General features: G+C 41.9%; 2 pseudogenes; one reads left to right on the forward strand and one right to left on the reverse strand.

The window, feature by feature from the left end:
• The first annotated feature begins 765 nt into the window (after positions 1-765).
• On the forward strand, positions 766-6,766 carry LOC121838631 (annotated as a pseudogene).
• A 2,221-nt stretch (positions 6,767-8,987) lies between these two features.
• LOC112238027 overlaps positions 8,988-17,038 on the reverse strand; it is an 88,994-nt pseudogene continuing 80,943 nt past the window's right edge.

Genomic DNA, 17,038 nt, shown 5'->3' on the forward strand with positions numbered 1-17,038 from the left:
TGGTTGCGGGAAAGGTCGAGCGACGTGGAAAACTGCTCTGCGCACAAGAAACACGCAGTATGCAGTTCTCTTCTCACATTCAAGGCAGAACAAGGGCATATAGTCAGAGGGACACACCCAGCGGAAATATGGTGCTGGCAAATGCGACAAACAGCAATACCCAAAAATGGTTCCAAATGATCCTGCAGGCACGGTGCGGAAACTGGCCAGGAAAGTGGAAGAAGACTGTCGAGAACGAAATTACCTGAAATGTACATGACATGAGCGACAGATTCTCATCAAATGTGTTCTCTCAGCCAGCAAAGTCGGTGCATTTGAGAAAAAAACAATTAGTAGCGCGCAAAGCTTTACGTTTTCCATGCTTTTTAAAGCAATTTCGGAGCGCCATACAGAACTGACCTCAATGATAGGTAATGTTAATGATTTTTGTTCGTTTTAATCATCAATAAATTACATTTCACTGTATTGCATTTTGCTGGCAAGATGGCGCCGGCGTAGCCAAGTCAGGTGACCTTGTTTTTCTCCATCACCAATGCATGATTGTTGGTTCATAAGAGATGCGGAAGTCAATGTAGCCTATTGTAGCCTACCTACACAATTGCAGTAGCTGGTTTGGGATATGTGGTGAGACCATTGTTTCAATCCTGCACATGTAATGGCGGCAATGGGGGTCTCTGATGCGACCACTTTGTAATGTGTGAGTGGTTTCGGTGTGTAAATAAATTTTGGTGGCAACAATCCTGCATTCCACACATTCTTGGATATAAAAAAACAGGAGTTTGGCTATGCATAAACCACTACGGCTTTACAAGTCACCAGATGTTGCCGCAGTTGCATGCTGCTCGTTCTTCATTAGCCTGTATAGGGAAACGGGGCTTTGAGTTTTCCATGGGTCTAGTGCATAACGGCGTACTTATATAATTATGATGTTGTGGCCAAGGCCCAAAGCCAAAATGATGTTGGCAGCAGACTCGCCGAAACTCACAATGATAAAATGAGGAATATGTCAAAAACGTCGATTGAAAGGTTTTAAGCACCGCTCCTGCGTGCGTAATTAGCCCATCATTGAATGTGTCCATAACCTACTTCAAAATTAAGGCAACATTTTGACAATATCTAAATTAATTGCTAAGGAGGATCCTCACTATTAAGCCACATTTCATCGTTTAGTTGTGTGCTAAGTACATCCTGATGGACAGATTTCAATGTTGATGTATACATACTTTGGATGTCAACTTAAATACTGAACATACAACCAAACATTGTGTAGAAAACCCCACCCAATTTTATAATCGCCTTTTATTGGTGGGTGATCTTTTGTAAATCCTGTCCCCCTTTTTGTTGGCGATTGTAATTGGTCAATGGTGACGACAATCCCAACTCACATTCCCGCCTACCGAGGAGATCAAGTTTGAATGAACAACAGCAGTCTGTTCAAGGAGTAGTAGTTGCAATTTCAGTTTAAAAAAAAATACTTTTACGTCTGTATACTTTGTTTATAAAATCGGTGGACTGGTTTTCTCAAGATGGATATGAAGAAAAGAATTCATCTAGAATTGCGGAATCGCACGCCATCTGATGTAAGCTAACGTTGAGATCGTATTGTTTGCAATTGTTTTAATGATGGTGTGATATGCAAAGGGTTACAAAGTTTTTTCGTGAGTTAGCAATGTTGCCTTCACCGGAGCAGTTTGTGTTACATTGTTGCTGATATTTATCACCGTAATTGCCGCTCTAGACTTCGTAGCCAACTTAAAACGACTAGAAGGAAGCATGTCTGAAAGTGCAGTTGGTGATAATGCACCAATACACCTCATTTTCATATCTGTATTTAAAAGGCAAGCGTGAGCCATATTGTCTAATGGTAACTTTGTAGTCCTGAACGCGCCCTTTTCCTTCCCATCAACAAGGCGCATTCATAGCCTCTTTTCAGCTAATTCATGGTCAGTTCTCATACAATTAACGTTACTATTTTAGCGCATGCATAGGCTACACAATGTCCTTGATTTTTGTACCCTGGCGATTGCTCGCTCACAACTTATTACGCAGCACAGGCTATACCTATTGGAAATGGTTTGGTAACCGATCTGGTCTGTCTACGGATTGTTTATCCAAAGATAGGCTAATTCCTAGACTGTCAAATAGACGTGTGTATCGTTCGTTGAAGGCTGTATTTACCGAGCATGGTAGGCTAGGCCTACTTTTTGTATTTATTATAACAGCCTGGGTCTTAGTAACGTTAAGTACATAGTCTACACAACTCATTTAAAACCGCAATGAAAAGGTTTTGTCCGTCCTAGGATTTTAGTGCAGGTTATCACGCGTCAAGAAACATCTCTTGGCTCATATTCTAAACAAGGTGCACATTCAGATAATATCATGCATTGACAGACTATTGCCGAATAAGAATCAAAAAAGCATGTTACAATGTTTTACATTATAACTCGTTTGGTTGCATAGGCTATTCGCATGCTTGGATTCCCACTTGAAAAACGATGAGTTTGACCCTGGTTTCAGTATCAAACAATAGAGAATAATTTTCTGTCAAGCTAAGCACATAAAAACCGACAGGCAATTTCGGGCTGCGGTGCTCCAGTTTCAAGATCTAGGACAAGCCGCCATTTTACCGAGAAACAAAGGCAACGGTTTCTATCGAAGATACCGTGTACATTGCTGTGCGTTCATTTAACACGAACGATGACAACTTTTTCCTGCATCCCTTTAAACATATTGCAGTAGGCTACAATCCAAATCGTCAACTCTTTATGAGTAAGCCATAATGTAACGATTGGTTTTCTTACGCCTGCTGCCAACTTCCAATCGACAGCCCCTCCTACTCGCTTGATGACCCATTGCACGACTCGTAGCAGGTTGTTTTCGCTTTTAGAGCAATGAAAATCGACAAAATACACCCACACGTCGATCATTGTACGTAGTTTACCCCCCATTTAGTCGAATTTGTTACGTGCGTAGTACGTGCATAATTAGCGGATTTGGCTCTCACCAGCAGCACAGATGGTCTAAACCAGGGTATAATATAATGCCAATGGTGTCCACTCAGCATAATGTTAATTTCAACCGTGAACATAAGTTGTTTTCATGGCAAATGTAATATACCAGAGGTGTCTGTGTTTTGCCTATGAGCTGGTTGGGTTAATTTGTGGGACTATGGCAATGGAATACAAGCAGCGTCCTTTTAGGACACTAATGAGAATCCGGGTGAGTCCTGTGCAAAACATTAGTCTGCATTGTGTCCCCAAAATGTGTGAATTGCAGAGGAGTGTACAAGCTGGGTACTATCATATTAATCAGATATGTTTAGATATGTGAGTTCAATCTAAATGTGTATTACTACATGTACGTTCCTGTGAGAAATCACCTCCATGGATTTACCAAATAGTGATCCGTGGAACAAACAAGTTACCTGAAACGACCACCCAGATTCTGACTACTATGTTTAATAAATGATAAATTCTTTAAAGCTCAAGCAACACATACCATCTGTTATGTAACATTTTCTGCACCAGACCAGTGTCAGAGGAGGCTGGTAGGAAGAGCTATAGCAGGACGGGCTCATTGGATTGGAATAAATGGAACAGAGTCAAACATGTGGATTTGATGTGTTTGATAGCGTTCCGGCCATTCCAATGAGCCCGTCCTCCTATAGCTCCTACCACCAGCCTCCTCTGCTGTCAAATATAGCTTTATGCAGACTCTGTTGCTTTGGGACCACCCTCCTTCAAACTACAGACATACTGTAGTTACAGATTTGGAGTAAAGATTTCCTATTCCTCTTGTTTTCCAGGTGAAAGAACTGGTGCTTGATAACTGTCGCTCAAACGAAGGCAAAATTGAGGGCCTCACAGACGAATTTGAAGAGTTGGAATTTCTAAGCACAATCAACGTTGGGCTGACGTCGGTCTCCAACTTGCCGAAGTTGAACAAGCTGAAAAAAGTTGGTTTTCTAAAAAAAGAACAAAAGTATTATTGTTGCCATGCTATTAGCACTTTGTGCAGTAAAGTGAACATCTGCTTTATGGATGTTCTGTTATTACTCTGCTCATACAGTTGTTGCATTATTTTCTCTTCAGCTTGAACTCAGCGACAACAGGATCTCAGGTGGGCTGGACGTACTGGCGGAGAAATGTCCAAACCTCACACACCTAAACCTCAGTGGAAACAAAATTAAAGACCTCAGCACGATAGAACCTCTGGTATGCAGCGGGTGTCATGACAACATAGTAGCTCTGTGTGTGTATGTGTACTATATTGAACTCTTGCCTCAAGGTGCTATTGGGTCTGAAAGGGAACCCTAAATGGACATAACATTGTCCAGAAAATACCTCTGTCATCAAATGCACCTCCATGACTTATATGTAAAGCTTTGAGGTAAACAATTAGCAACTAAACCTCCATAGTGTATATTTTAATCTAGTTGGAGTAGTCAGTATTAAAGAAAACAAACTAAGCCTAAATATTCATATTTCATCATCAAGACTTCTCTCCTTTCACAGAAAAAATTAGAGACCCTCAAAAGCTTAGACTTGTTCAATTGCGAGGTGACCAACCTCAACGACTACAGAGACAACGTGTTCAAGCTCCTCCCCAGTTGACGTACCTCGACGGCTATGACAAAGACGACAAGGAGGCGCCCGATTCGGACGCAGAGGCCTATGTGGAGGGACTGGATGATGACGATGACAGTGACGGTACGATTTAAGATCCACACTATTTAAAATGTTGGTAAATAATATTCTAATTGGGCTGTGATTTGACAGATGGATATGAACTCAATAGAGCTCAGACATGACCTTTTGTGTTTTTCTAATGGTAATTATGTTCATGTTGTTGTTCAACGATTCCTTTTGTAACAACGGTATTATACCAAGTGGCTGCAGTGAATGAGTTGCATTATAACTATTGTAACATTATAGTGGCCCTTATGCATTTTTTGATCACCTTAATAGGCTAATTCTATTTTCAACTACAGAGGTAGACGAGGAGGAGGAAGAGGATGAGGATGAAGATGCCCCACCAAGAAAAGAGGAGGATGATGACGATGAGGAAGGTGAAGAAGAGGAAGAGGAGGACCTAAGTGGAGAGGTGAGACTTTGAGGATGGGGCTGCAATGATACTTTTATCTTGATCGACGCCTGCATGATAAGTTCAATGATTTACTTTTTTTTTTTTTAAATGAATAAAGGGCCACACAAAATGATCTCATGACTTTAGTGATGCAGACTGGGCTGATGTTTACTAAACAGAAGGTGCATCTCAACCACTGCACTGTGACATCATTATTTGAATATGACCCAGGGCACATGACAAGGAGATTCTGATCTGCATTTGTCTCCTCTTAGGAGGAAGAGGAGGAGTTGGACGGCAAGGAGAGTGATGAGGATAACGAAGGTGAGTGTGGTGGAATCTCACTGCTGTCACCAAATGCACAAGGTCACCGTATCGTGTGTAGCTTTGATATTGGGACTGATTTAAAAAAAATAACACGTCTACTTAAAAACCAAACTGAATGCTTTCCTGTTGAACGTGACCATTGACTTGTTTTCCTAGAAGAGGAGCGAGGTCTGAAGAGGAAAAGGGATCTAGACGAGGAAGCAGAGGAGGAGGAAGATGACTGAAGATGTGCTCACCACCAAGCTATGTTCTGATCAGACTGTTTTAACCTTGTACCCCCCCTGTATTTGTCAGTTGTCATATATTGCAGTAGGCATGGGTAGTGTCATGGGCCAGCTGGGTAAAGGGTTGGTATAAGGAAACAAGTTGACATTTGATTTATTTTTTTCTTATATTTTTTTTTGTACCTTTTTTGATTCCTTGTATTCTACTCATATCTGTCCCCTGCAAACCACTGGAAGGGCAGAAAACATTTCCTAAAAGTCCCGATATTATTAGCTCTAACCTTTGTAAAGGTTTTGTTTTCTCAGTGAAATTGATACCTTCTGTGTAAACAGATTTCTGATGATGATTTATGTATTTAAAGAGAAACTTACCAAAAAACCTTTTAGAAGTGCATGTCTGAAATAGATTTTAAAGTCGACTACTGGATTTGAAGTATGACAGTTTCCTATACCCTTTTCTTATTCACTGTCTTTTTCTTTCAGTGGACATGAAGCGTTTTGTGGTGTCATCCGTGTGTCGTTGTATGTGCTGTTTTCATCATGGAACGGGTGTTTGAACGTTCATAGAATGGCCTGTATACAAGGCATCTTTTTAAGCAGAGTACAGAATGTCTGCCTTTGTCACAATGTTTCTCCTTAACCCCTAGCTTTGATAGTTCGGAAATGACCTGTTATTTGTAAATACTGACCAAATCTATTTTTTTTCTATTACTCTTTGATAATGGCAGACATTTACACTTAATTAATTGTAACAATGAACTGTAGTAAGATATTGAATATCTGTGCAGCCGTACCCTAAAATAGGCTAATTGAATCTGGTACACGATTTCCATTTTCACCAAATTATATTCACAGAAATACTCACTGAATCCAAAATTGTTATTGCTGTCCAACTCTTTGAGTCCATATTCGTTCCCCACCTATATAATACACCGCTGGGCAATGTGCAAAGAAAACACCTTTTGCATTTTCTTTTCTTAAACCATAGGGCAGTTCATGGTCAGATAGACCTACCTCAGTCATGTTTCCCTTACATGTTTAACCCACTGTCATCAAAGCTAATTCCTTACCATGAAACAAACTTTTGATTTCCTCCCTTTCACTTCAATAAATATTTTTTTTTTATACAAGTTGTGGTTTGTGGTCTTTTCTGAATTGCTTATATCGTCATCTAATAGTTGACAGCATTTTTGATCATCCCAGACGGTTGTGCTACCTTGTACCTGCTTCCTAACGTACTGCAGCCTACTACTGCCATCATGTGGAGAACCCAGGTAGTTCAGGCTGAAAGGGAATCATCTGGTTTATCCACTCATTGCATTAACTTGACAAATTGATATTAGTTGTTGGGACTTGTAGATCAATGAGGTGAAACAGGATGTATTGTAGGCTAACTGACCCAGTACACAGTTCTGTCTTTCTGAGAGAATTATCATTCTGCACAGTTTCATCAGCACATAGCACAACTAGGCATTTAGATGGTTATCGACCAATATTTACTACACCTATAGGCCATCATCATCTCCACCAAATGGTTTGTTATCCTCCCATTCCAACAATACTGCAGCGCTTTTCACTCACCTTGCATACTGCTGTGTGTTCACCAGAGCAACACACTGTGAATCCCCTTCTTTAGGCCACTTGAGACCTCTGTCATTCTCTACGGGCTGACCTGACCTTATCCACCATGTTCACCTTCACTGTTGCCAGTCTAGATGCCCACCGGGTGCTGTGCCTATAGCCTGGTGCTAGCCACCCACACCTGTAAGAGCTTAAGGCAACTTCTCCCATGTCCATATGGCATGACAATGAATGCCTGGGGAGTTTGCTAAAGCAAAATGAAACACCTGGCAACCACGCTACTCTACCTACATTTGTTTCCTAGGTGTCTTCATTGGATAAGGATTACAGTATAACATTTGATGGGACGGGGGGGTCTTTACAAGGTATATGTTAGGGGTAAAGATGTAAATAATTACCTTGTGTAAGTAATATCGCTGTTTCATTCATTTAGTCAGTCAACCCCTGCAGAGTATGTTACCGATTATGATAATATTATGACAATGGTACATATAATGATTCCTCTCTAGAGGTATAGTATAGGTAACCTGAACTACAGGAAATATCAGTGTCTTAACTTGAGAGGAATGGATCATGTGGAACACCACAGATAAACAATGTTGGTCACTTTCTGAAATAGAATATTCATAGCTGAAAGGTATAAAGACAAATATTGTATTAATATTTCAGGTTTGATGTACTGTTACGTACATAACCTAATTTCATGTTGACTAATATTCCAATTGACCAGATTTTGGTATGGTGTCGATTCAATCAAGAGAATACAGGATGTGTTTGAGTATACGGTCTCAGACAAATTGCCACCATTTGGGTGAAAACATAATTCAACCACAAGCCATCATTTTCATGACCACGATTTCTCCCAAAGACATGAGATGAATGTTTCTGCATAAAGAGTTAGCTAGAAACATCAAATATAACAAATAAATAGTAACAATAATACATTTTCTAACAAAACTTCTCCTAAAGATAATGACTGAGGCGACAGACAAACTGCCCATTAAGACTACATCTGGGTTGCTGTATGCCAGGCTGAGCCAGAGCTGCAGCTTTTTACAGACAACACATTCTTAGGAGATGAAGAAAAAAAACTGTCTTGAAATACACCTCATTCATGTCCCTGTAAAACTCATCATCCTCATTCATGTCCCTGTAAAACTCATCATCCTCATTCATGTCCCTGTAAAACTCATCATCCTCATTCATGTCCCTGTAAAACTCATCATCCTCATTCATGTCCCTGTAAAACTCATCTTCATTCATGTCCCTGTAAAACTAATCTTCATTCATGTCCCTGTAAAACACATCATCCACAGTAGTTGGAACTAGTAGAAGACTCTTCCACTGGGAGGTTGAGATGTTGCAGCTTTGCTGTGAGTTGGTTTGCAGTGGGTAGACCATGGGGGAGGATTGGTGGAGAAGGGGGAATTCAATCTCTTTCCCCAGGTTAGTCTCTGGCGATAGCAGGGTGGAGGTTGAGATGTTCAGCTTTGCTGTGAGTTGGTTTGCAGTGGGTAGACCATGGGGGAGGATTGGTGGAGAAGGGGGAAGTCAATCTCTTTCCCCAGGTTAGTCTCTGGCGATAGCAGGGTGGAGGTTGAGATGTTCAGCTTTGCTGTGAGTTGGTTTGCAGTGGGTAGACCATGGGGGAGGATTGGTGGAGAAGGGGGAATTCAATCTCTTTCCCCAGGTTAGTCTCTGGCGATAGCAGGGTGGAGGTTGAGATGTTCAGCTTTGCTGTGAGTTGGTTTGCAGTGGGTAGACCATGGGGAGGATTGGTGGAGAAGGGGGAAGTCAATCTCTTTCCCCAGGTTAGTCTCTGGCGATGGCAGGGTGGAGGTTGGAGGATTTGGGGGTGGCATTTCTGGGTGATGACAAAGGCTTTGCCAGGTGGACTCAGAGGGGCATGGCATGACATGGCAGGTGGTTTGTGAGGACCCCTGGGATACACTGATGGTGCTCTGCAATAGGGGGGAGGGGTGTATTGCGAGTGATGATGTAATAACGAATCATAATGAAACCAAACCGGATATCAGGATACATCTATCAACAGAATTTTAAAAAATCTTATAACAATAAAATGTATTACCAGTTGGTTATTATGTTATCAATTGAGGGATTTAACAGTGATGTCAATATGATGACATTATCGATAACAAAAATTGTTACACAAACGTTATAATCAGTATTTACATTATCCGGTGGCTATTACATTATCAATTGTAACAGGAAGTACAAATGATACACGATGAAAGGGAGGGAGGACGCTGGACGTGGCATGGTGGTGATGGTGGTGCCGTAAGCTAGAGATCAGAGGTCAGACATTGTTTCCAACGGGGCTGACGTTCCTCAGGTTGTTGAGTTCCAGCTCCAGCTGGCGTATTTTAACGTCCTTGGTGTTCAGCTCCTCCTTCAGCTTTCTCAGCTCCTCCTGCTGCCTGAAGAACATCCTCAGTAGCTACAGAACAGAACAGAGGGATCAGGGTCATATAGTGTCCTGTAGAACATCCTCAGTAGCTACAGAACAGAACAGAGGGATCAGGGCCATATAGTGTCCTGTAGAACATCCTCAGTAGCTACAGAACAGAACAGAGGGATCAGGGCCATATAGTGTCCTGTAGAACATCCTCAGTAGCTACAGAACAGAACAGAGGGATCAGGGTCATATAGTGTCCTGAAGAACATCCTCAGTAGCTACAGAACAGAACAGAGGGATCAGGGTCATATAGTGTCCTGTAGAACATCCTCAGTAGCTACAGAACAGAGGGATCAGGGTCATATAGTGTCCTGTAGAACATCCTCAGTAGCTACAGAACAGAACAGAGGGATCAGGGTCATATAGTGTCCTGTAGAACATCCTCAGTAGCTACAGAACAGAACAGAGGGATCAGGGTCATATAGTGTCCTGTAGAACATCCTCAGTAGCTACAGAACAGAACAGAGGGATCAGGGTCATATAGTGTCCTGTAGAACATCCTCAGTAGCTACAGAACAGAACAGAGGGATCAGGGTCATATAGTGTCCTGTAGAACATCCTCAGTAGCTCCTCAGAACATCCTAGCTACAGAACAGAACAGAGGGATCAGGGTCATATAGTGTCCTGTAGAACATCCCCAGGAACTACAGAACAGAGGGATCAGGGTAACATAGCGTCCTGTAGAACATCCCCAGGAACAACAGAATAGAGGGATCAGGTCCACAAAGATAACAGGCTATAGACCATAGTCTGAAATTGTGCTCAGGAAGTCATTTGAGCATTTGCACCCCATTCCAAGTAGTGTTTAATACACTCACCACCCACCAACTAACCTTCTTCCTTCTCTCCCTTTTCTTTTCATTTATCCATTCACCCACCCATACCTCCATCTACAGTTATCTGATGAACACACCTCGTTCTCTGTCCTGGGTGGCACGTTTTCCAGCAGGTCAATGCCATTGACCACCACACCTTTCTTTTCCTTCACCGGAGCCTTGAACACCAGCTGGTTGGGCTTCTGGTAGCCCTTCTTCAGGGACATTAACACTGGGTCTGCACACACACACACGCGCACACACACACACACACACACACACACACACACACACACACACACACACACACACACACACACACACACACACACACACACACACACACACACACACACACACACACACACACACACACACACACACACACACACACACACACACACAAACTTCATGAAAATGTGCTATGTACACTACACACACACTATATATTGATGTAAACATTTCCTCTCCCACTACTAGGACTAAATCATAAGGTGTACTGAATATTCAAACTACAGAGACATGTGGCATGCACTGTACCTCGGTTGATACCACTCAACCAGTCATTGGCTGAGAGGGCAGGCTCGGTCCCTGCCGTCATTGGATAGATGTCCTCCTGGTACGTCTCTGACTGCAACACCAGGAGAGACAGACTGAGAGCATGTTCCAATACTTTAAGATCTCTGTTTATTCCCAAGGGTGCACATGTTTGTTCCGACCCTGCACTGATTCAACATTTCATTTGATTCAACTGCCCTGGATAAGATGAATGAGATGTGTTATTGCAGGGCTGGAACAAATATGTGCACACACATCCCAAGGTCTTTCCAGGAATGGATCGAGAAACACTGCTATATGAAGTGAGAGGGAGAAGGGCATCCCCACTGACACTGACCCTCCTTGGTACTATCATGGAGATGGGCTCGATCAGCCCCTTCAGCGTCACCAGCTTGTAGAAGCGAAACACCTCGCAGGCCGTTACGTCCAGCCCATGCTTAGGCATCACACCTGAGGAGGGAATGGAGGTACCTTAAACATCACCATAGTCCTGTTACTATATAACATTACCTTAGACATCACTATAGTGATGTTACTGTATAACATTACATTACCTTAGACATCACCATAGTGATGTTACTGTATAACATTACATTACCTTAGACATCACCATAGTGATGTTACTGTATAACATTACCTTAGACATCACTATAGTGATGTTACTGTATAACATTACATTACCTTAGACATCACCATAGTGATGTTACTGTATAACATTACATTACCTTAGACATCACCATAGTGATGTTACTGTATAACATTACATTACCTTAGACAACACCATAGTGATGTTACTGTATAACATTACATTACCTTAGACATCACCATAGTGATGTTACTGTATAACATTACCTTAGACATCACCATAGTGATGTTACTGTATAACATTACCTTAGACATCACCATAGTGATGTTACTGTATAACATTACCTTAGACATCACCATAGTGATGTTACTGTATAACATTACCTTAGACATCACCATAGTGATGTTACTGTATAACATTACATTACCTTAGACATCACCATAGTGATGTTACTGTATAACATTACATTACCTTAGACATCACCATAGTGATGTTACTGTATAACATTACATTACCTTAGACATCACCATAGTGATGTTACTGTATAACATTACATTACCTTAGACATCACTATAGTGATGTTACTGTATAACATTACATTACCTTAGACATCACCATAGTGATGATGTTACTGTATAACATTACATTACCTAGGGATGTTACTGACAACATTACCTTAGACATCAGTGATTTACTGTATAACATTACATTACCTTAGACATCACTATGGTGATGTTACTGTATAACATTACCTTAGACATCACCATAGTGATGTTACTGTATAAAATTACCTTAGACATCACCATAGTGATGTTACTGTATAACATTACCTTAGACATCACCATAGTGATGTTACTGTATAACATTACCTTAGACATCACCAAAGTGATGTTACTGTATAACATTACCTTAGACATCACCATAGTGATGTTAATGTTTGACATTACTCTTTTAAATCATTGATGACATTTCCATAGATTTTTTATACACGATTTTTCACTCAGAAAAAGAGCAACAACATTACTGAATGAAAGCTAAGATGTGGCTGAGCAAACAAACCCAAACCCTTGGTCTCTGTCTGTAAGGGTCGTCCCCGGTGAGTCTGTCACTTACCAAGGCCTTTCTGTGGGGCAGGGAGCGGAACTCCATGAGATACTGCAGGTATGGCTTCTCTGTGGTGATCTCATAGTAACGGATGTTGCCATCGCCCTGTGAATGGAATGGATGTATTTGTTTACTATCTGACCCAGATGTCTTCCTATACTGTACATGTACATATATGTTTTACCCTCACTGTTCCTGACAGGGGTTGATGATGAAACAGAAAGGGAATACCAGCATTGAATCAGGGAAATAATATTTAAGAATCTTTTTGCTTAACGAGTTAACGGTTTGGATACACTATGGTCTCACATCTACTTAAACCAATCAAATGATGTCTCACATCTACCTAAACCAATCAAATGACGTCTCACATCTACTTAAACCAATCAAATGATGTCTCACATCTACCTAAACCAATCAAATGACGTCTCACATCTACTTAAACCAATCAAATGACGTCTCACATCTACCTAAACCAATCAAATGATGTCTCACATCTACCTAAACCAATCAAATGACGTCTCACATCTACTTAAACCAATCAAATGACGTCTCACATCTACCTAAACCAATCAAATGATGTCTCACATCTACTTAAACCAATCAAATGACGTCTCACATCTACCTAAACCAATCAAATGACGTCTCACATCTACTTAAACCAATCAAATGACGTCTCACATCTACCTAAACCAATCAAATGACGTCTCACATCTACTTAAACCAATCAAATGACGTCTCACATCTACTTAAACCAATCAAATGACGTCTCACATCTACCTAAACCAATCAAATGACGTCTCACATCTACCTAAACCAATCAAATGACGTCTCACATCTACCTAAACCAATCAAATGACTAATTTGTCTTGAAAAAAAGATCCACTACATGAGTCCACACTCATGTTCTCACTGTTCATTGTGTTGTGTAAGGAGCAGTGCTCACCTTTCCTGCCAGGTACAGCATGTGTGTGTCTGCATCATAGAAAGGAAACAGCAGCCCTGAGAGACCATCTATCTCCTCTTCTACCATGGGCATAGACAGGTCCTCCTGTGGGACAACACACACACACACACACACACACACACACACACACACACACACACACACACACACACACACACACACACACACACACACACACACACACACACACACACACACACACACACACACACACAGGGATCAGACATTGTTCATGAAAACACACAATCCTTAATTGAGGATATACACACAAGTGCAGTTGCACATATACACACTCACACACACGCACACACACACACACACACACACACACACACACACACACACACACACACACACACAGGGATCAGACATTGTTCATGAAAACACACAATCCTTAATTGAGGATATACACACAAGTGCAGTTGCACATATACACACTCACACACACGCACACACACACGCAGACGCACACACACACACACACACACACACACACACACACACACACACACACGCGCACACACACACACACACACAGGGATCAGACATTGTTCATGAACACACACACTTGAGGACACACACAATCCTTAATTGAGGATATACACACAAGAGCAGTTGCACATACACACACTCACACACACGCACGCACACACACACACACACACATACACACACACACACACACACAAGGGGAAACATTCAGCCCCACATCCCAGCAGGGTGTCCCCGGCTGCCTCACCTGATCCCACAGTGCAATCTGTCTGGTGTTCCACCGGGACACACCTGTCGTCAGCAGCCTCTTCATGTTGCCCAGAAACACCACTCTGTTCACCCTGTGGTTCTTACAGCTGGCGTGCTGGTGGGGAACAATCACACAGAGACTCTACTGTAACAGGGCATTAAATTCACTCTAAATGTGGGGAACAATTACACAGACACTCTACTGTAATGGGGCATTATATTCACTCTAAATGTGGGGAACAATTACACAGACACTCTACTGTAATGGGGCATTAAATTCACTCTAAATGTGGGGAACAATTACACAGACACTCTACTGTAATGGGGCATTAAATTCACTCTAAATGTGGGGAACAATTACACAGACACTCTACTGTAATGGGGCATTAAATTCACTCTAAATGTGGGGAACAATTACACAGACACTCTACTGTAATGGGGCATTATATTCACTCTAAATGTGGGGAACAAACACACAGAGACTCTACTGTAACGGGGCATTATATTCACTCTAAATGTGGGGAACAATCACACAGAGACTCTACTGTAAGTATTATATTCACTCTAAATGTGGGGAACAAACGCACAGAGACTCTACACGGGCCATTATATTCACTCTAAATGTGGGGAACAAACACACAGAGACTACTGTAATGGGGCATTATATTCACTCTAAATGTGGGGAACAAACACACAGAGACTCTACTGTAATGGGGCATTATATTCACTCTAAATGTAGGGAACAAACACACAGAGACTCTACTGTAACGGGGCATTATATTCACTCTAAATGTGGGGAACAATCACACAGAGACTCTACTGTAACGGGGCATTATATTCACTCTAAATGTGGGGAACAATCACACAGAGACTACTGTATTGGGGCAATATATTCACTCTAAATGTTGGGAACAATCCCACAGATACTCTACTGTAATGGGGCATTATATTCACTCTAAATGTTGGGAACAATCACACAGATACTCTACCTCAATGGGGCATTATATTCACTCTAAATGTTGGGAACAATCACACAGATACTCTACCTCAATGGGGCATTATATTCACTCTAAATGTGGGGAACAATCACACAGATACTCTACCTCAATGGGGCATTATATTCACTCTAAATGTTGGGAACAATCACACAGATACTCTACCTCAATGGGGCATTATATTCACTCTAAATGTTGGGAACAATCCCACAGATACTCTACCTTAATGGGGCATTATATTCACTCATTTATATGTACTCTGTAAAGGACAGTGAAACTTTCTCTGCTCGCTGTAAGACTGACCTGTAAGACTCTCCCGGAGCGCGGCTCGATGACACGCAGCTTCTTGTCTTTACAGCTGGTGGCCAGCAGGCTGCCGTCCGTGTTGAAGGACATACACACGATGACGTCAGAGTGACAGTCGATCATCTTCACCGGCTCACCTATCTCCAGGTTCCAGATCAGGATCTGGATGGGACGGGCAGGGGATCATATCAACTGTCAGTTCTGATCTGATCTTAGATCAGTTCTGATCTTTGAAGAAAAGGGAGTGAAATAGGGAAAGACTTCCCTGAACTCCAATAAAAACACATTTTATTTTAGTTTCTACTTTTACAAACAGTTTTGTGACGTTGTGCTATGGTGGGCACTAATGAATGTGACCCTGTTGTGTATATCTTACAGTCGTAGCCAGTGATTTGTGATGATACCTTACAGTAGTAGCCAGTGATCTGTAATGATACCCTACAGTAGTAGCCAGTGATCTGTAATGATACCTTACAGCAGTAGCCAGTGATCTGTAATGATACCTTACAATCGTAGCCAGTGATCTGTAATGATACCTTACAGTAGTAGCCAGTGATCTGTGATGATACCTTACAGTAGTAGCCAGTGATCTGTAATGATACCTCACAGTCGTAGCCGGTGATCTGTAATGATACCTTACAGCAGTAGCCAGTGATCTGTGATGATACCTTACAGTCGTAGCCAGTGATAGGTAATGATACCTTACAGTCGTAGCCAGTGATCTGTAATGATACCTTACAGTAGTAGCCAGTGATCTGTAATGATACCTTACAGTCGTAGCCAGTGATCTGTAATGATACCTTACAGTAGTAGCCAGTGATCTGTAATGATACCTTACAGTCGTAGCCAGTGATCTGTAATGATACCTTACAGTCATAGCCAGTGATCTGTAATGATACCTTACAGTCGTAGCCAGTGATCTGTGATAATACCTTATAGTCATAGCCAGCACTGAAGAGGATTCCACTGCTGGTGGGGTGCCACTCGATGAGGCCCACACGCCTGCTGTGTCCATACAGCTCCATCATGGCCTCTGTCATATTCCGCCTCAGCCCTCCCTCTGGGATCTCCCATACTCGTACCTGGCACACACACACACACACACACACGCACGCACGCACGCGCGCATGCACGCACGCACGCACGCACGCACACACACACACACACACACACACACACACACACACATGCGAAGTTAAAGCTTTGTCACAAATGGTTCTTCCAAATGGACAATGACCCCAAGCATACTAACAAAGTTGTGGCAAACTGGCTT

This window comes from Oncorhynchus tshawytscha, unplaced genomic scaffold, assembly GCF_018296145.1.
Source record: "Oncorhynchus tshawytscha isolate Ot180627B unplaced genomic scaffold, Otsh_v2.0 Un_contig_13882_pilon_pilon, whole genome shotgun sequence".
NCBI classification, from domain to species: Eukaryota; Metazoa; Chordata; class Actinopteri; order Salmoniformes; family Salmonidae; genus Oncorhynchus; species Oncorhynchus tshawytscha.